This window comes from Chrysemys picta, chromosome 18 (genome assembly GCF_011386835.1).
Source record: "Chrysemys picta bellii isolate R12L10 chromosome 18, ASM1138683v2, whole genome shotgun sequence".
Lineage (NCBI taxonomy): Eukaryota > Metazoa > Chordata > Testudines > Emydidae > Chrysemys > Chrysemys picta.
Genome location: NC_088808.1, coordinates 9,545,955 through 9,567,131, shown reverse-complemented (window position 1 = coordinate 9,567,131; position 21,177 = coordinate 9,545,955).

The window sequence follows — 21,177 nt, the reverse complement described above, 5'->3', positions numbered from 1 at the left end:
CCTTTTTTTTTGGAGTGCTGGTAGGGAGGATTCTGTGGGTTAGTATGCTGTTCAGAGGTATGTTGGAAATATTCTTTGAGTCGGAGACGTCGAAAGTAGGATTCTAGGTCACCGCAGAACTGTATCATATTCATGGGTCTGGAGGGACAAAAGGAGAGGCCCCGAGATAGGACAGACTCTTCTGCTGGGCTAAGAGTATAGCTGGAAAGATTAACAATATTGCTGGGGGGGTTAAGGGAACTACTGTTGTGGCTGCTTGTGGCATGTAGCAGTTTAGATAGTTTAGTGTCCTTTTTCCTTTGTAGAGAGGCAAAGTTTGTCTTGTAAATGGCTTGTCTAGTTTTTGTAAAGTCTATCCATGAGGAAGTTTGTGTGGAAGGTTGGTTTCTTATGAGAGTATCCAGTTCTGAGAGCTCATTCTTAATCTTTCCCTGTTTGCTGTATAGGATGCTGATCAGGTGATTTCGCAGTTTCTTTGAGAGTGTGTGACACAGTCTCTCAGCATAGTCTGTGTGATATGTAGATTGTAATGGATTTTTTACCTTTAGTCCTTTTGGTATGATGTCCATCTGCTTGCATTTGGAAAGGAAGATGATGTCTGTCTGTATCTGTACGAGTTTTTTCATGAGGTTGATGGATTTCCACTCCATACGGCTAAATGCAGTGCCTTGCATAATGAAAGGTTTCAGAGTAGCAGCCGTGTTAGTCTGTATCCGCAAAAAGAAGAACAGGAGGACTTGTGGCACCTTAGAGACTAACAAATTTATTAGAGCATAAGCTTTCGTGGACTACAGCCCACTTCTTCAGATGCATATAGAATGGAACATATATTGAGGAGATATATATACACACATACAGAGAGCATAAATAGGTGGGAGTTGTCTTACCACCTCTGAGAGGCCAATTAATTAAGAGAAAAAAACTTTTGAAGTGATAATCAAGCTAGCCGAGTACAGACAGACAGTTAGATAACAAGTGTGAGAGATTCAATGTTTGTAATGGCTCAACCATTCCCAGTCCTTATTTAAACCGGAGTTGATTGTGTCTAGTTTGCATATCAATTCTAGCTCAGCAGTTTCTCGTTGGAGTCTGTTTTTGAAGTTTTTCTGTTGTAATATAGCCACCCGCAGGTCTGTCACTGAATGACCAGACAGGTTAAAGTGTTCTCCCACTGGTTTTTGAGTATTTTGATTCCTGATGTCAGATTTGTGTCCATTAATTCTTTTGCGTAGAGACTGTCCGGTTTGGCCAATGTACATGGCAGAGGGGCATTGCTGGCACATGATGGCATATATCACATTGGTAGATGTGCAGGTGAACGAGCCCCTGATGGTATGGCTGATGTGATTAGGTCCTATGATGATGTCACTGGAATAGATATGTGGACAGAGTTGACATCGGGGTTTGTTACAAGGATAGGTTCCTGGGTTAGTGGTTTTGTTCAGTGATGTGTGGTTGCTGGTGAGTATTTGCTTTAGGTTGGGGGGTTGTCTGTAAGCGAGGACAGGTCTGTCTCCCAAGATCTGTGAGAGTAAAGGATCATCTTTCAGGATAGGTTGTAGATCTCTGATGATGCGCTGGAGAGGTTTTAGTTCTATTTGCTACCCAAGATCCATAAACCTGGATATCCTGGACGCCCCATCATCTCAGGCATTGGCACCCTAACATCAGGCTTGTCTGGTTATGTAGACTCTCTCCTCAGACCCTACGCTACCAGCACTCCCAGCTATCTTCGAGACACCACTGACTTCCTGAGGAAACTACAATCCATCGGTGATCTTCCAGAAAACACCATCCTGGCCACTATGGACGTAGAAGCCCTCTACACCAATATTCCACACAAAGATGGACTACAAGCTATCAGGAACAGTATCCCTGATAATGTCACAGCTAACCTGGTGGCTGAACTTTGTGATTTTGTCCTCACCCACAACTATTTCACATTTGGGGACAATATATACCTTCAAGTCAGCGGCACTGCTATGGGTACCCGCATGGCCCCACAATATGCCAACATTTTTATGGCTGACTTAGAACAACGCTTCCTTAGCTCTCGTCCCCTAACGCCCCTACTCTACTTGCGCTACATTGATGACATCTTCATCATCTGGACCCATGGAAAAGAAGCCCTTGAGGAATTTCACCATGATTTCAATAATTTCCATCCCACCATCAACCTCAGCCTAGATCAATCCACACAAGCGGTCCATTTCCTGGACACTACTGTGCTAATAAGCGATGGTCACATAAATACCACCCTATACCGGAAACCTACTGACCGCTACACTTACCTACATGCCTCCAGCTTCCATCCAGGACACACCACACGATCCATTGTCTACAGCCAAGCTCTAAGATATAACCGCATTTGCTCCAATCCCTCGGATAGAGACAAGCACCTACAAGATCTCTATCAAGCATTCTTAAAACTACAATACCCACCTGCTGAAGTGAAAAAACAGATTGACAGAGCCAGACGAGTACCCAGAAGTCACCTCCTACAAGACAGGCCCAACAAAGAAAATAACAGAACACCACTAGCTGTCACCTTCAGCCCCCAACTAAAACCTCTCCAGCGCATCATCAGAGATCTACAACCTATCCTGAAAGATGATCCTTTACTCTCACAGATCTTGGGAGACAGACCTGTCCTCGCTTACAGACAACCCCCCAACCTAAAGCAAATACTCACCAGCAACCACACATCACTGAACAAAACCACTAACCCAGGAACCTATCCTTGTAACAAACCCCGATGTCAACTCTGTCCACATATCTATTCCAGTGACATCATCATAGGACCTAATCACATCAGCCATACCATCAGGGGCTCGTTCACCTGCACATCTACCAATGTGATATATGCCATCATGTGCCAGCAATGCCCCTCTGCCATGTACATTGGCCAAACCGGACAGTCTCTACGCAAAAGAATTAATGGACACAAATCTGACATCAGGAATCAAAATACTCAAAAACCAGTGGGAGAACACTTTAACCTGTCTGGTCATTCAGTGACAGACCTGCGGGTGGCTATATTACAACAGAAAAACTTCAAAAACAGACTCCAACGAGAAACTGCTGAGCTAGAATTGATATGCAAACTAGACACAATCAACTCCGGTTTAAATAAGGACTGGGAATGGTTGAGCCATTACAAACATTGAATCTCTCACACTTGTTATCTAACTGTCTGTCTGTACTCGGCTAGCTTGATTATCACTTCAAAAGTTTTTTTCTCTTAATTAATTGGCCTCTCAGAGGTGGTAAGACAACTCCCACCTATTTATGCTCTCTGTATGTGTGTATATATATCTCCTCAATATATGTTCCATTCTATATGCATCTGAAGAAGTGGGCTGTAGTCCACGAAAGCTTATGCTCTAATAAATTTGTTAGTCTCTAAGGTGCCACAAGTCCTCCTGTTCTTCTTTTTGCGGATACAGACTAACACGGCTGCTACTCTGAAACCTTTCATTATGCAAGGCACTGCATTTAGCCGTATGGAGTGGAAATCCATCAACCTCATGAAAAAACTCGTACAGATACAGACAGACATCATCTTCCTTTCCAAATGCAAGCAGATGGACATCATACCAAAAGGACTAAAGGTAAAAAATCCATTACAATCTACATATCACACAGACTATGCTGAGAGACTGTGTCACACACTCTCAAAGAAACTGCGAAATCACCTGATCAGCATCCTATACAGCAAACAGGGAAAGATTAAGAATGAGCTCTCAGAACTGGATACTCTCATAAGAAACCAACCTTCCACACAAACTTCCTCATGGATAGACTTTACAAAAACTAGACAAGCCATTTACAAGACAAACTTTGCCTCTCTACAAAGGAAAAAGGACACTAAACTATCTAAACTGCTACATGCCACAAGCAGCCACAACAGTAGTTCCCTTAACCCCCCCAGCAATATTGTTAATCTTTCCAGCTATACTCTTAGCCCAGCAGAAGAGTCTGTCCTATCTCGGGGCCTCTCCTTTTGTCCCTCCAGACCCATGAATATGATACAGTTCTGCGGTGACCTAGAATCCTACTTTCGACGTCTCCGACTCAAAGAATATTTCCAACATACCTCTGAACAGCATACTAACCCACAGAATCCTCCCTACCAGCACTCCAAAAAAAAAGGATTCTGCGTGGACTCCTCCGGACGGTCGAAACAACAGACTGGATTTCTACATAGAGTGCTTCCGTCGACGTGCAAAGGCTGAAATTGTGGAAAAGCAACATCACTTGCCACATAACCTCAGCCATGCAGAACACAACGCCATCTACAGCCTCAGAAACAACCCTGACATCATAATCAAAAAGGCTGACAAAGGAGGTGCTGTCGTCATCATGAATAAATTGGAATATGACCAGGAGGCTGCTAGACAGCTCTCTAACACCACATTCTACAGGCCATTATCCTCTGATCCCACTGAGGATTACCTAAAGAAACTACACCATCTGCTAAAAAAACTCCCTGACAAAGCACAGGAACAAATCTGTACAGACACATGCCTAGAACCCCGACCAGGGGTATTCTATTTGCTACCCAAGATCCATAAACCTGGATATCCTGGACGCCCCATCATCTCAGGCATTGGCACCCTAACATCAGGCTTGTCTGGTTATGTAGACTCTCTCCTCAGACCCTACGCTACCAGCACTCCCAGCTATCTTCGAGACACCACTGACTTCCTGAGGAAACTACAATCCATCGGTGATCTTCCAGAAAACACCATCCTGGCCACTATGGACGTAGAAGCCCTCTACACCAATATTCCACACAAAGATGGACTACAAGCTATCAGGAACAGTATCCCTGATAATGTCACAGCTAACCTGGTGGCTGAACTTTGTGATTTTGTCCTCACCCACAACTATTTCACATTTGGGGACAATATATACCTTCAAGTCAGCGGCACTGCTATGGGTACCCGCATGGCCCCACAATATGCCAACATTTTTATGGCTGACTTAGAACAACGCTTCCTTAGCTCTCGTCCCCTAACGCCCCTACTCTACTTGCGCTACATTGATGACATCTTCATCATCTGGACCCATGGAAAAGAAGCCCTTGAGGAATTTCACCATGATTTCAATAATTTCCATCCCACCATCAACCTCAGCCTAGATCAATCCACACAAGCGGTCCATTTCCTGGACACTACTGTGCTAATAAGCGATGGTCACATAAATACCACCCTATACCGGAAACCTACTGACCGCTACACTTACCTACATGCCTCCAGCTTCCATCCAGGACACACCACACGATCCATTGTCTACAGCCAAGCTCTAAGATATAACCGCATTTGCTCCAATCCCTCGGATAGAGACAAGCACCTACAAGATCTCTATCAAGCATTCTTAAAACTACAATACCCACCTGCTGAAGTGAAAAAACAGATTGACAGAGCCAGACGAGTACCCAGAAGTCACCTCCTACAAGACAGGCCCAACAAAGAAAATAACAGAACACCACTAGCTGTCACCTTCAGCCCCCAACTAAAACCTCTCCAGCGCATCATCAGAGATCTACAACCTATCCTGAAAGATGATCCTTTACTCTCACAGATCTTGGGAGACAGACCTGTCCTCGCTTACAGACAACCCCCCAACCTAAAGCAAATACTCACCAGCAACCACACATCACTGAACAAAACCACTAACCCAGGAACCTATCCTTGTAACAAACCCCGATGTCAACTCTGTCCACATATCTATTCCAGTGACATCATCATAGGACCTAATCACATCAGCCATACCATCAGGGGCTCGTTCACCTGCACATCTACCAATGTGATATATGCCATCATGTGCCAGCAATGCCCCTCTGCCATGTACATTGGCCAAACCGGACAGTCTCTACGCAAAAGAATTAATGGACACAAATCTGACATCAGGAATCAAAATACTCAAAAACCAGTGGGAGAACACTTTAACCTGTCTGGTCATTCAGTGACAGACCTGCGGGTGGCTATATTACAACAGAAAAACTTCAAAAACAGACTCCAACGAGAAACTGCTGAGCTAGAATTGATATGCAAACTAGACACAATCAACTCCGGTTTAAATAAGGACTGGGAATGGTTGAGCCATTACAAACATTGAATCTCTCACACTTGTTATCTAACTGTCTGTCTGTACTCGGCTAGCTTGATTATCACTTCAAAAGTTTTTTTCTCTTAATTAATTGGCCTCTCAGAGGTGGTAAGACAACTCCCACCTATTTATGCTCTCTGTATGTGTGTATATATATCTCCTCAATATATGTTCCATTCTATATGCATCTGAAGAAGTGGGCTGTAGTCCACGAAAGCTTATGCTCTAATAAATTTGTTAGTCTCTAAGGTGCCACAAGTCCTCCTGTTCTTCTTTTTGCGGATACAGACTAACACGGCTGCTACTCTGAAACCTTTCATTATGCAAGGCACTGCATTTAGCCGTATGGAGTGGAAATCCATCAACCTCATGAAAAAACTCGTACAGATACAGACAGACATCATCTTCCTTTCCAAATGCAAGCAGATGGACATCATACCAAAAGGACTAAAGGTAAAAAATCCATTACAATCTACATATCACACAGACTATGCTGAGAGACTGTGTCACACACTCTCAAAGAAACTGCGAAATCACCTGATCAGCATCCTATACAGCAAACAGGGAAAGATTAAGAATGAGCTCTCAGAACTGGATACTCTCATAAGAAACCAACCTTCCACACAAACTTCCTCATGGATAGACTTTACAAAAACTAGACAAGCCATTTACAAGACAAACTTTGCCTCTCTACAAAGGAAAAAGGACACTAAACTATCTAAACTGCTACATGCCACAAGCAGCCACAACAGTAGTTCCCTTAACCCCCCCAGCAATATTGTTAATCTTTCCAGCTATACTCTTAGCCCAGCAGAAGAGTCTGTCCTATCTCGGGGCCTCTCCTTTTGTCCCTCCAGACCCATGAATATGATACAGTTCTGCGGTGACCTAGAATCCTACTTTCGACGTCTCCGACTCAAAGAATATTTCCAACATACCTCTGAACAGCATACTAACCCACAGAATCCTCCCTACCAGCACTCCAAAAAAAAAGGATTCTGCGTGGACTCCTCCGGACGGTCGAAACAACAGACTGGATTTCTACATAGAGTGCTTCCGTCGACGTGCAAAGGCTGAAATTGTGGAAAAGCAACATCACTTGCCACATAACCTCAGCCATGCAGAACACAACGCCATCTACAGCCTCAGAAACAACCCTGACATCATAATCAAAAAGGCTGACAAAGGAGGTGCTGTCGTCATCATGAATAAATTGGAATATGACCAGGAGGCTGCTAGACAGCTCTCTAACACCACATTCTACAGGCCATTATCCTCTGATCCCACTGAGGATTACCTAAAGAAACTACACCATCTGCTAAAAAAACTCCCTGACAAAGCACAGGAACAAATCTGTACAGACACATGCCTAGAACCCCGACCAGGGGTATTCTATTTGCTACCCAAGATCCATAAACCTGGATATCCTGGACGCCCCATCATCTCAGGCATTGGCACCCTAACATCAGGCTTGTCTGGTTATGTAGACTCTCTCCTCAGACCCTACGCTACCAGCACTCCCAGCTATCTTCGAGACACCACTGACTTCCTGAGGAAACTACAATCCATCGGTGATCTTCCAGAAAACACCATCCTGGCCACTATGGACGTAGAAGCCCTCTACACCAATATTCCACACAAAGATGGACTACAAGCTATCAGGAACAGTATCCCTGATAATGTCACAGCTAACCTGGTGGCTGAACTTTGTGATTTTGTCCTCACCCACAACTATTTCACATTTGGGGACAATATATACCTTCAAGTCAGCGGCACTGCTATGGGTACCCGCATGGCCCCACAATATGCCAACATTTTTATGGCTGACTTAGAACAACGCTTCCTTAGCTCTCGTCCCCTAACGCCCCTACTCTACTTGCGCTACATTGATGACATCTTCATCATCTGGACCCATGGAAAAGAAGCCCTTGAGGAATTTCACCATGATTTCAATAATTTCCATCCCACCATCAACCTCAGCCTAGATCAATCCACACAAGCGGTCCATTTCCTGGACACTACTGTGCTAATAAGCGATGGTCACATAAATACCACCCTATACCGGAAACCTACTGACCGCTACACTTACCTACATGCCTCCAGCTTCCATCCAGGACACACCACACGATCCATTGTCTACAGCCAAGCTCTAAGATATAACCGCATTTGCTCCAATCCCTCGGATAGAGACAAGCACCTACAAGATCTCTATCAAGCATTCTTAAAACTACAATACCCACCTGCTGAAGTGAAAAAACAGATTGACAGAGCCAGACGAGTACCCAGAAGTCACCTCCTACAAGACAGGCCCAACAAAGAAAATAACAGAACACCACTAGCTGTCACCTTCAGCCCCCAACTAAAACCTCTCCAGCGCATCATCAGAGATCTACAACCTATCCTGAAAGATGATCCTTTACTCTCACAGATCTTGGGAGACAGACCTGTCCTCGCTTACAGACAACCCCCCAACCTAAAGCAAATACTCACCAGCAACCACACATCACTGAACAAAACCACTAACCCAGGAACCTATCCTTGTAACAAACCCCGATGTCAACTCTGTCCACATATCTATTCCAGTGACATCATCATAGGACCTAATCACATCAGCCATACCATCAGGGGCTCGTTCACCTGCACATCTACCAATGTGATATATGCCATCATGTGCCAGCAATGCCCCTCTGCCATGTACATTGGCCAAACCGGACAGTCTCTACGCAAAAGAATTAATGGACACAAATCTGACATCAGGAATCAAAATACTCAAAAACCAGTGGGAGAACACTTTAACCTGTCTGGTCATTCAGTGACAGACCTGCGGGTGGCTATATTACAACAGAAAAACTTCAAAAACAGACTCCAACGAGAAACTGCTGAGCTAGAATTGATATGCAAACTAGACACAATCAACTCCGGTTTAAATAAGGACTGGGAATGGTTGAGCCATTACAAACATTGAATCTCTCACACTTGTTATCTAACTGTCTGTCTGTACTCGGCTAGCTTGATTATCACTTCAAAAGTTTTTTTCTCTTAATTAATTGGCCTCTCAGAGGTGGTAAGACAACTCCCACCTATTTATGCTCTCTGTATGTGTGTATATATATCTCCTCAATATATGTTCCATTCTATATGCATCTGAAGAAGTGGGCTGTAGTCCACGAAAGCTTATGCTCTAATAAATTTGTTAGTCTCTAAGGTGCCACAAGTCCTCCTGTTCTTCTTTTTGAAGAGTTGTTAACATAGTAGTGAACCACCAAAAGGCCTTTGTGTCACAGTGGACTTTTTCAAAAGCTAGCAGTACTGTCCTAACTTCCTTTTCACTGGAGTCAATGTGGGTTGATTGCAAAGGAAGCAGACAATAACTATACAGCAAATTGATCTATAGAACTGAGGAATAGCCTTCAAAAATGAAGTCACCCTCTTGCTAGCCAACATTTAGAACTGGACTGAACGAATGCTACAAAATATATGGTAGAATACTGTTCTGCATTGCTCCCTGGGGTACAGATGGTCTACAGCAGTGGTTCCCAAACTGGGGTTCGTGAACCCCTGGGGGTTCGCAAAATTTAAAGGGGGTTCTTGGGAAAAAAATCCCTAATGGCAGACAGAGTTGTCCCTAGGGACCCAGACCCCAGGCACCATGGGGCCAGCAGCCCGGAGCCCCTGGACTTCCAAGAGCTAAGCAGACCAAAGCAAGCATATCTACCACACTCAGGAGATTTAAACTTCAAGACTCCTTATAAGAAATGGAAAGGGAGGTGGATATTTTTTGCTGTTTTAAAAATTAAATAGGCAGCTAGTATAGTTTTTAAAATTATTATGAAGAATAAGTTTAAGCTTTGTTGTAACGTGCATTGTTTGCCTGGACTGCTCAAGACCTGAATGCTTGTGTAGGAGAAACTCTTTAAGTTGGCTTCTTAGATACCTTCATGCTGGTTTCACATCTGATACTCCTTGATGAAACATAGCAGCCTTGTCTTATCACAGGCTTATTCAAAGTGATACAAGCTACGAAAGTGAGATCTTGGAAGAGTGTTGCCGTTTTCATAATGTAATATAAATACTGTAATGATTAATAACAATAAATAGTGTGTAATAAGCATGGCATCAAAACTTACCTCAACTTCTTTCCCTGGTATTTTCAACCAGCTTGGCTGAGATCTCTTTCATGAAGCAAAACCAGCTGTCAGTTTATTTCATAGGTGAAGGATGCCAGGGTTTCTCTCTGTGCTCCTAAATATACCAGAACAGACCTTTGATATTCATGTCAAAATAGGGTGTCTGCCCCCCACCTTCCCTATCTCTCGTTTACCTCTTCTTGTTAATTTCCTCTCTTTGAAGATTTCACTATCCTTCATTAGCATTCAACTCAGATTGAGTTAGCAGGCTAAGGTAAGCCCTAGGCTCCCCAATAAACTTTGTTTCAAACTGCAACTCATGTTAAATAATTACCCCCACCTTGTCTTCAATAGGATTTTTCCTTATGTTTGTTACTATCTCTCTTAGTTATTTATATAACCCCCACCACTGCAGTACCTGAGCACCTCACAATCCTGGATAGGTTGATTCTTACAACCGCTGGGAGGGAGGGTGGTGCTGTTATGCCCATTTTACAGATAAGTAACTGGGGCACAGAGAGACTAAGGGTATGTCTATACTGCAAACACACCCTGTGACTGTGATGAGACATAGTCCAAGTGACTCAACAGTGTCACAGAAGAAGTCTGTAGCAAAGCAGAGAATTAAACCAGGTCCCCCGAGTCCCAGATTAACATCTCAGGCCATGTCTGCACTAGGAGTACTTTACCTGTTTAAGGAAACTGATGCAGGTATAATATACTGGCAAAGCACTCCTAGTGTGGACACAGCTTATACCGGGGAAACTGTGCTTTTACTGGTAGAACTTATTCCACCCTCCACCCCCAGTCCTAAGCAAAACAAGCGATACCAGTAAACACGCCGTTTTCCCAGTATAGCAGTGTTTACACTAGGGGCTATTGTCAGCACAGCTATGTTGGTCAGAGATCACACCCCTTCATACCCTTGGCCAGCACAGCTAGACCAGCAGACACCTGTAGTGTATACCTGATCTCGGATACCATGTTAGGCAACATGTGGTAAGGAAATGTGTTTTTCCTAGTGAAGACACACCCAAGGACCAGCCCCTTGGTGCCATTAAGGCTCACTAAACACGTATTTTAAGGGTTTAAGTGGTGCCTAAGTCTTGCCCAAGTCCTCAGCACAGCGATGAATTTCGCTCTACGTGAGTAAAATCTCCCACTGTGATTCAAATGCAAGGAGACTAGGGAAATGTCTACACAGCATCGGAGACATGTAATCACCATCTCAGAGAGATGAACAAGTGTTAGTTCGGATTGACCTAGTACCTCAATATAGCAGTGTACGACCCATGGAGACATGGGCAGCAGCTGCCCTGAGGACAATCCTGCCCAATCCCTTGGTTATATACTCGACAGGCCAGCCCTCGCTGTTGCATGTGCCACTGCAGCCACACTGCTATTTTTAGACCTTAAGTCAAGCAGTGCTAGCGCGTGTATGTCTACCTGCACTGAGAATTACACCTTCTAGCTTCTGCCTAGACATACCCTAAGTGCAATTGATTCATAGCCTCCTATTGCACCTATATTCAGAAGGGGCTATATACATATTATTAGACTAGCTGTAATATGTGACTCTTGTTTGGAATACTCCTCTTATTTAAAAGTTCAGCATGACGCGAGTTAGCTTACCAGCTGTGCATTTCACCGCCCCTATCCCCAACACAGAGATCCAAAATCGCCCGTTTATCAAATATGTATCTAAATCATACTCCACTGTGAGATCTGAAAAGGAATTTCCATTCTTATAAATGTCCCCCTTGTGGGACATTACCATCTGTTCTGATCACCGTAAAGGCTCCCTGTCTCCTCCTAGTCCAAACCCACTGAAGCATTTATTTAATGACTCTAAAACAAAAGGCTGGAGCCTTTCCGGTCTTAATTTATACACAAATATATAACCAATTAGAAGGTAATTGTGGAGAATCCAGCTGATAATGGAATGCCTTCTGCAACCTGATCTGGAGCCTTGCTACCGTGACGTTAAAATAATTACTTAATATACCCTTTAATTTGTCTCAGTTTGCACTGGCAGAATGGGAACTGCTGCCTACACAGTTTTTTCACTGAAAACTGTGAGGGGAGGAGAATATTGAGAGATTCCTTCCGCCGCCTATCCACTTTGTGCATCAGTTTCCTTCCTCAGTCCCACCTGTGTAAAACTCAGAGTATGACTCCATTAAAGCAAATGGAGTTATAGTCCAGATTCATACCAGTGTAACAGAATTTGGATCAGTGCCTTTCAAACACACCAAAAATACAAACTCCAAAACAGCTGATCATTGCAAGCGGCCTGCCGCTTATATTCTTGTACGGCTGCCAACTTGAGCTGGATGAACTGTTTCCCAGCAAACGATTTATCCATTGGATTAAGAACAATTTTCCGGTTTGTAAATGGTTCATGATAAGATCATGATTTCAAGGAATATTTCTGCTGTGCAAACTTATTCATAGAGATGCAGATTCTCCACCTCTGTCTTGCAGGTGCAGTGGAGTGGGGGGGAATTCCAGGAACCAGTTGCTGGTCTCGAACCCTCAGCCACCTGGCCTTGGGGTAAATTAGAGCTACACAAGAGCAGCTTTAATTTATGGCAATGGAGAATTGGGGGGAATCAGAGCTAGGCTCTACCATGGCTCTGTCTCTTACCAAGGCATAGGACTTGCTCCTGAATGTTCTCCCTCCTTTTACTTCAGGGATGGGGTATGACTGGTGTGGAAACTGCCTCTGTGGGCTTTCCTCCAGCAGGGGGTTCCTATTAGGCAAAAGGAATTTCCCTTTGCTTTAAGGCCGCTTAGCGCTTTATGCACTGAGTAGTTAGAGAACTGGAAAATCCGGCCCCAAATGCTGTATGGGAATGTATTTCAGCTTTTGACTCACTCAAGATCTGTTCACTATAATCAGTACTGCTTCAAGTGTTCAACATTTGCAGCCTGGGCCCCTTTGACCGGCCATGTCGCTATTGTTGTTCCTTGAATAGATGAACAGAACTCTGAGAATGGGGTTTCCAGGGTGAATTTCTACCTATAGTTTTTTACCTTACAATTTCACCTTGAAACCCCCACCAATATCACAGCCCCATTGTGCTAGGGGCTGTTTACACACATCATAGAATCTCCTGAGGTCCCCTAGTCCAACCCCCTGCTCAAAGCAGGGCCAATCCCCAGACAGATTTTTGCCCTAGATCCCTAAATGGCCCTCCCAGAGATTCAGCTCACAACCCTGGGTTTAGCAGGCGAATGCTCAACCCACTGAGCTAACCCTTCCACATAATCAGAGACAATCCCTGCCCCCAAAAGCTTATCATTGAAATAGAGACGACAGGTGGGAGGAGTCTAATTTAGCTGTTACCACTCAAGAAAGAGATCTTGGAGTCATTGTGAAACATCCATTCTGAAAACATCCACTCAATGTGCAAGGGCAGTCAAAAAAGGAAACAATGTTGGGAATCATTAAGAAAGGGATAGCTAATAAGACAGAAAATATCATATTGCCTCTATATAAATCCACGGTACACCCACATCTTGAATACTGTGTGCAGATGTGGCCGTCCCATCTCAAAAAAAGATGTATTGGAATTGGAAAAGGTTCAGAAAAGGGCAACTAAAATTATTAGGGGCATGGAACAGCTTCCATCTGAGGAGAGATTAGTTAGACTTGGACTTTTCAGCTTGGAAAAGAGACAACTAGGGGGGATATGATAGAGGTCTATAAAATCATGACTGATATGGAGAAAGTAAATAAGGAAATGTTACTTACTCCTTCTCATAACACAAGAACTAGGGGTCACCAAATGAAATGAATAGGCAGCAAGTTTAAAACAAACAAAAGCAAGTATTTCTTCACACGACGCACAACCTGTGGAACTCCTTGCCAGAGGATGTTGTGAAGGCCAAGACTATAACCGGATTCAAAAAATGGAGGATAGGTCCATCAATGGCTATTAGCCAGGATGGGCAGAAATGGTGTCCCTAGCCTCTGTTTGCCAGAAGGTGGGAATTGGCGATGGGGGATGGATCACTTGATGATTACCTGTTCTGTTCATTCCCTCTGGGGCACCTGGCATTGGCCAGTGTTGGAAGACAAGATACTGGGCTAGATGGACCTTTGGTCTGATGCAGTATGGCCGTTCTTATGTTCTTATCAGGGGAAGCACAGAGAGGTGAAGTGACTTTTCCCATAATGAGGAATCTCTCATTATTCTCTCCCCCTCTCCACAGTTTTCAGTGAACAACTGAGTATGTAGCAGCTTCCATTTTGCCAATGGCCAAGTGTCTTATCACCCAGCCCGTCAATGGAAAAGCTGGAAACAGAACCCAGTTCCCCTCACTGCAAGTCGGTACCATGCTGCCCCTCCACTTACCCAGCTTCATTTATCAGGGCTTGTCGAATTTCGACCACCAAGTTGTGTCAAAATTTCACATTTAGATTAAAAAAAAAGAGCTGAAAAAAAGGGATGAAATATTTGTGATGTTTTTCAACTGGCTTTGGTGCTTATAATAATAATAATAATAATAATTAATGGAGATATCTCATCTCCTAGAACTGGAAGGAACCTTGAAAGGTCATTGAGTCCAGCCCCCTGCCTTCACTAGCAGGGCCAAGTACTGATTTTGCCCCAGATCCCCAAGTGGCCCCCTCAAGGATTGAACTCACAACCCTGGGTTTAGCAAGCCAATGCTCAAACCACTGAGCTATCCCTGCCCCCCCACTAGAATAGAGCACAGTCTGGCTGAAGTTCTGCTGCTCCTGGAGACTGAAATTTACCTCTATATGCTGGGCCAGCGTCAGATCCGTGGCACCACCGCCTATGTCCTACTGAAGCTCTATCTTGGGGACAGACATGATGCACAGGCCTCGTCCTGGGCCTCTGTACCGGGTGGGATCCCAGCCCATAATAAGCAGAGATCTGCCAGCTGCTTGTCTTCAGCCTTTAAAAAACAAACAAACATAAGACGGGCCTTACAATTGCTTCGTGGTGCATAACAAAGATACAGAAATGAGGGGGCTTCTCTTGGAATGTGTAATAATTTTAGTACCCATAGTATATTTTTAACACGCTTCAAGGACACTTAGTAGATAATGTTTTCACCCCTCAGCTCACAGGGTCCTGAATACAGTAAAACCTCATTTGTCCAAAGAGTTTGAAGCCTTTTTCAACCTTTGGGCATAGGATAAGTGGATAATGAACAATGGATGGAGTAGGCAGTGGTTCTCAAACTTTTGTATTGGTGATGCCTTTCACACAGCAAGCCTCTGAGTGCAACCCCCCTTATGAATTAAAAACTCTCTTTTTTATATTTAACACTATTATGAATGCTGGAAGGAAGCGTGGTTTGGGATGGAGGCTGACAGCTCGCGACCCCCCATGTAATAACCTTGTGACCTCCTGAGGGGTCATGACTCCCAGTTTGAGAACCCCTGGAGTAGATGGAGGTCATGGGGGACTTGACCAATCATGAGTAAACCAGGAGTATTGATTAACCAAAGCTCACTTAAATGGGATTACATTACATGCTACTCTCTTGTGATTTTTGTTCCACTTTAAGATCAATGCCAGGGGATTCAGTAACTGAAAGAACTGGAGAGAAAACTCTCTCTACCTCCTGCACTCATGACTAAGAAAGTAGAAGGGATGTAACCATCAGAGTCTGACCCACAAATTATATGGACACATTAGAACGGGCAGTTGAGAGGTGCAGAAGGCTAGAAGGAATCTCGGTCACCTACTGCTCCCTGTTTCCATCAGCACAAATTCTGTGTCCAAATGGAAGGGGGATGAAGGCTGCCAGAAGAGGAATAATTTGCACAGGAGGGGGAGTAGCCGAGTATATTAGAAGTGAGGAAAGCAGGCAGTGCAGCCAGACAGATACAGTGCATCTGATGGGGTGCGTAGGATAAATCGAGCTCTACACACATAGTCATGTAGTGGGTGTTTTGCTGAAGACTTGTGCTTTGTGTAAGCAGTTTGCCTCCATAAGTGGGAGAAATGTTCTGTAGCATGGGGAGGCACAAAGGCTGGTTCCTGTAGTCTGACTGAATGCAGGGAACATTCTTGTCCAATCTCCCTTATATTTTAGAAACTGTCACAGGTGCCAGATAAGAGAAAACGTAGCAAATTCATTCCTGGCACAAGTCCACTGATTTCCATATCGTTGCACCCACTTGCACCAGAGTGGACTGTGGCCCAGTATGTAATAAGCTGTTTGTGATGGAGGACTAAGGTGGCAGTTTGCAATATGGTCTGAAGTGTCACTGAGTGAAAAGATCACAGACTGTCATGAGAAAGGAAGATGGGAACTGGTGACTCTGCAAATATTCGGCCTCTCGTTACAACGATGTCAGCTCAGGACAGACAAGGCTGCCTCGAGCGTTACTTCTAATACGAACAATAGATACGAGCTAACGGACTTTCCAAACCCTGGTGTTCAATGCAAGTTGATCTGCGAGAACAATGGATGGGGAAATACAGGAGAGTTGTAAAGAAGTTATGCTTTCCCCCACCCATTACAGAGTATTGATATGCACAATTAACCATCAGAATAGGTTCCTTTAATCTAGAGATGGGATTAGCTCAAAAACCCAGAACTGACATATGCTTGAGCCAAGTTCTCTCCATTTTCAGAACGGGGTGCATTCGTTTGCTACAGGATGCCTGCCATAAGCAGTGACAAGGAATTACCAACATACCATCTCTCACACATGCATTCTCTTTCCGTCTGACACGCAAGCAAAGCTTCCTAGAACACTGAAAGGCACAGAGCAAAAACCACTGTGATGGCCACTTAACTAACCCTGGATGTCACCCTTCTAGGCTATCGTGATGAGTGCTCTTGTAATACAATGGATTAGACATCGACAGACAGAGGACGTTGAAATGCGAACATGCATCCAACAAATGCAGCTTGGGCCAACCTCCATGTCTGACTGGCTTGGTGCAAGTTGTAGTGTAGACAGGCCCCTCCAAACAGGCATGTTGACCTGGAGTAGGGTCTATATCTGTACTTGGGCCTGATGCGCCATGTCACTCATCCTGTGAAGTCACTTACATCAGTACAAAGTGGATGTGCATTGGTGTGTGCAAGCCCCACACGAGTCAGGAAAGGGTTAACGGGCTGCTGGGGGGCCCAGTCAGCCCTGCCACATGACACCTGAAGCTGGTGTCAGGCTTCGAAGGAGGAGCTAAAACCCGGGAGCTCAGCTTAGGTGCTGGCTAACTGGCGCCTCAACGATGGAAGATGCTGGACGGAGCAATGGAAAACAGAGGCAGAACCACTGCTGTTCCATGCTACACCATAAAGGGTATGCGGCCACAATGCGTAAAACCCCTTAAATCAGAAAAAAACAACAATTTGCACTCGTGTCAATGACTCCACAAGTGCCAGGCAACGGAGACTCCAGCTCCAAGCATCACATTTATTTCCACCGTTTCAGAGAGGCTCTGACTCCTAAAGCTCTTTTCCCTCATACGTATGAATCGACACTGCACACGGCTCTGTATTATCTCCCTGCAAAGGGAGATAGAATGGTTTGATTGTTAATTCGAGACTTGGAACTTGGTAGTGACCCAGATTGGTCATTCCCGCTCTTGTTTGTTTCAGAGGAGTAGAATAGGCCACAGAAAACAGTGGTATTGAGTAAGCGAGTATGACTTTCTATTGAAAGCATCTTCCCAGAAATGATCGAAGAGGGGGACTGGTATTCTTAAGGGTTATTTCTCAGATATATTTAAGCAGTCCCGTCTCAGCTGAAAGCCATTCTCTTTTCTTCAGCCTCTTGCTACATTTCCTGCCGACAGTAAAGGACAGAAGTCATTGCTTGGTATAAGTCCACTGACTGCATATATTTAAGGATAGCACATAATGTTCCTTACCCAAATATTTCCACCCATGTGGTGATGTGTTTACATGTCCTGCCGTGTATGATCAGCAGTTACTTGGGATGTTCTAGACCTCTGAGGTTACCACCCTACCAGGAACCGTGCTATGAACCAGGTAGCCTCAGCTGTTTGGTCTTATTGAGAAAAACAGCTTGTGATGTGAAAATTGTTATCTTCCCTTTTAAGCGATCTCTTTAGCGTTTCTTGGTGACTCGTTCATCTCTCAGCTATTTCTTCAAATTGTAGTTGGTTAGGACAGAGCTGACATCAGCCAGGGAATGATAGGAATTCTTGCTGGAATGAAAAATGTAGCAAAATACGTTCTTAAAAACCAAGAGTAACTTGCAAAATAGCAGCAACTTTGTTCTGTTCTGTAAGGACTAGACATGGGCCCAAATTCCCAAGTGTGGAGCTGGGTCAGCGCTTTCCGACAGTTTGGGAGCACGAAGATAGGAAGGGTGGTGGAGGGGTGTATTTGAGTTCAGAAGATTCCAAAAACAGGCCCAAGAGCAGAACAATTTCTCACAACCCTTCCCGGCTACTCCCATTACTATAGTGTGAGCACCTTACGGTTTTTAGTGTATTTAGTAATGCCACACCCCTGTGAGACAGGGAAGTGGTACTATCCCCACATTACTTGGGTGTAACTTAGGCCCAGAGGCCCAGATCCACAAAAGTTGATTTCAGTGGGAGTGAGGAGCCTAAACACCTTTGAGGATCTGGGCCAGCAAGACTAAAGGTAAGATTTTCAAAGGTATTTAGGCTGCTAAAGATGCAGATAGGTGCTTAGTGTAGCACCTAAGAAGGTTTCAGAGTAGCAGCTGTGTTAGTCTGTATCCACAGAAAGAACAGGAGTACTTGTGGCACCTTAGAGACTAACAAATTTATTTGAGCATAAGCTTTCGTGGGCTACATGAACTGCATTCGAAGAAGTGGGCTGTAGCCCATGAAAGCTTATGCTCAAATAAAGTTGTTAGTCTCTAAGGTGCCACAAGTACTCCTGTTCTTTTTGCACCTAAGCAGGTGACATGCCTAACTCCCTTTGCTCTCTATGGGATTTCAACAGGAGTTACAAGCCAAACCTGCTTAAGTGCTTTTGAAAAATCCCACTAGGCAGCTGCTGGCATCTTGTAGGCTTCTGGGGGTAGATATTTCAGAGGCATTTAGTTGTGACTGGGCTCAGCATTCCAACACCTAACTGACTGGGGAGACCAAGTCTCATTTTCAAAAGGGACTTAGGCCCTTAGCAGTCAAATCCCAATAACAGTCAATGGTATTTAAAGTCCTAAGTGCCTAAATCCCTTTTGAAAATGAGATCCAGGCTCCTAAACCAGTCAGGCATTGCAACACTGAGTGTCACAACACCTAAATACCTGGGCCCAAAGGGACTTAGGCATTGCAATGCTGAACGCTACAGTGCCTCACGTTTAGGTGCCTAGAAAGTCAGAAGGACACACTGTGAGTTGCCCTACGCAATGAACGGAAGGAGAGTGAGGGCTGGTCCACACTAACCCCCCAGTTCGAACTAAGATACGCAACTTCAGCTACGTGAATAACGTAGCTGAAGTCGACGTATCTTAGTTTGAACTACAAGGTACGTACCGCGGGTCCACACGCGGCAGGCAGGCTCCCCCGTCGACTCCGCGTACTCCTCTCGCGGAGCAGGAGTACCGGTGTCGACAGCGAGCACTTCCGGGATCGATTTATCGCGTCTAGACAAGACGCGATAAATCGATCCCAGAAGATCGATTGCTTACCGCCGAACCCGGAGGTAAGTATAGACGTACCCTTAGAAGCCTTAAAAGGTGATCCACAAAAGCCAGCATGCTGGGCAGGGAGTTGCCTAAACTAGCCAGTGGGAGATCTGACAAAGACATCAACAGGAGAGACCGAAGGGGCTCCAGTCAGAATACTCCATAGCCCAGTGGTTAGGCATTCTCCTGAGAGACAGGAGACCCCTGTTCAAATGCTTTCTCCCCAACAGGCAGAGGGGGGGCTTGAACCGGGGGTCTGCTGTGCCCCAGATGAGTGCCCTAGCTACTGGGGTAAACGTTATGAGGAAGGTCGTCCTTCTCCCTTCCCCCTCCCAGCTCTTTTTGTGTGAACTCATGTGTGTGGTGGGGGGCAGATCCAGTGGGCAGCCTCTGAGCACACCCACTGGACTGGGCCCTGAAGGGGAGTTAGGCTGCTAACCAGCAATCTCCCCTGGTTTGTGGGGGTGAGGCGGGAGATGGGCATCCAGACGCCCAGAGGGAGCCAGCACTGAGCATGCCCAGAAGCAGAAACATAGGTGCTGAAGGAACTTGTTACTGCAAACATTTTGGCGCTGAGTGAGTTTAGGCCCCTACAGGTCCAGTGGCCACAGAGACTAAACCCCAACTTCGGTGCCTAAGTACCTTCGTGAATCTAGATCCTATGTGACTTGCTCAAGGTGGCACAGGAACCTTTCTGTATTCCTTCCAGAACAGCATGTAGGGCATCCTCCCTATACCTTCTTGGCTCGAGAATGATTTCACATGAATCCACAGCTGAGTTACTGTGGGACCCCCGGAGACAACACTTGATTAGGACTGAGAAGATCTGGGTTTAAGTCCCGGCTCTGTCACCTTGAGCAATTCTCTAAGGTCCTGACCTGGCAAACACCCATAAAATGAACCAAGTGTGATACCACTTTACTCCCAGGGCATGTCTAGATGAGCAGTCAGTAGGCTGTGTGCTAACTTTCCATCCGGGCCCTGCTATTGTGCACTAAAAGTATCTCATAGGTTCTGACCCACACAAAGGGCACTTGGGAACCTTTAGTGCACAGCAGCAGGGTCCACCAGACAGTCAGTACCTGGCACACTGGGGTGTAAATCAACTGCACCCGGGAAAATGGGTGTTCAGCCACCTAACTCACATTCAGGGCCCAATTCAGTGGGTGTGCTCAGAGGCTGCCCGCCAGCTCCAGGCCCCCCACTTGAGCAGATTTGCACCCCAGTTTGCCATGCAGTAACTGTTCATGTAGACTACCCCCAGCCCCACCCCACCCCGAGCAGTCCTGTTAACTTCAATGGGCT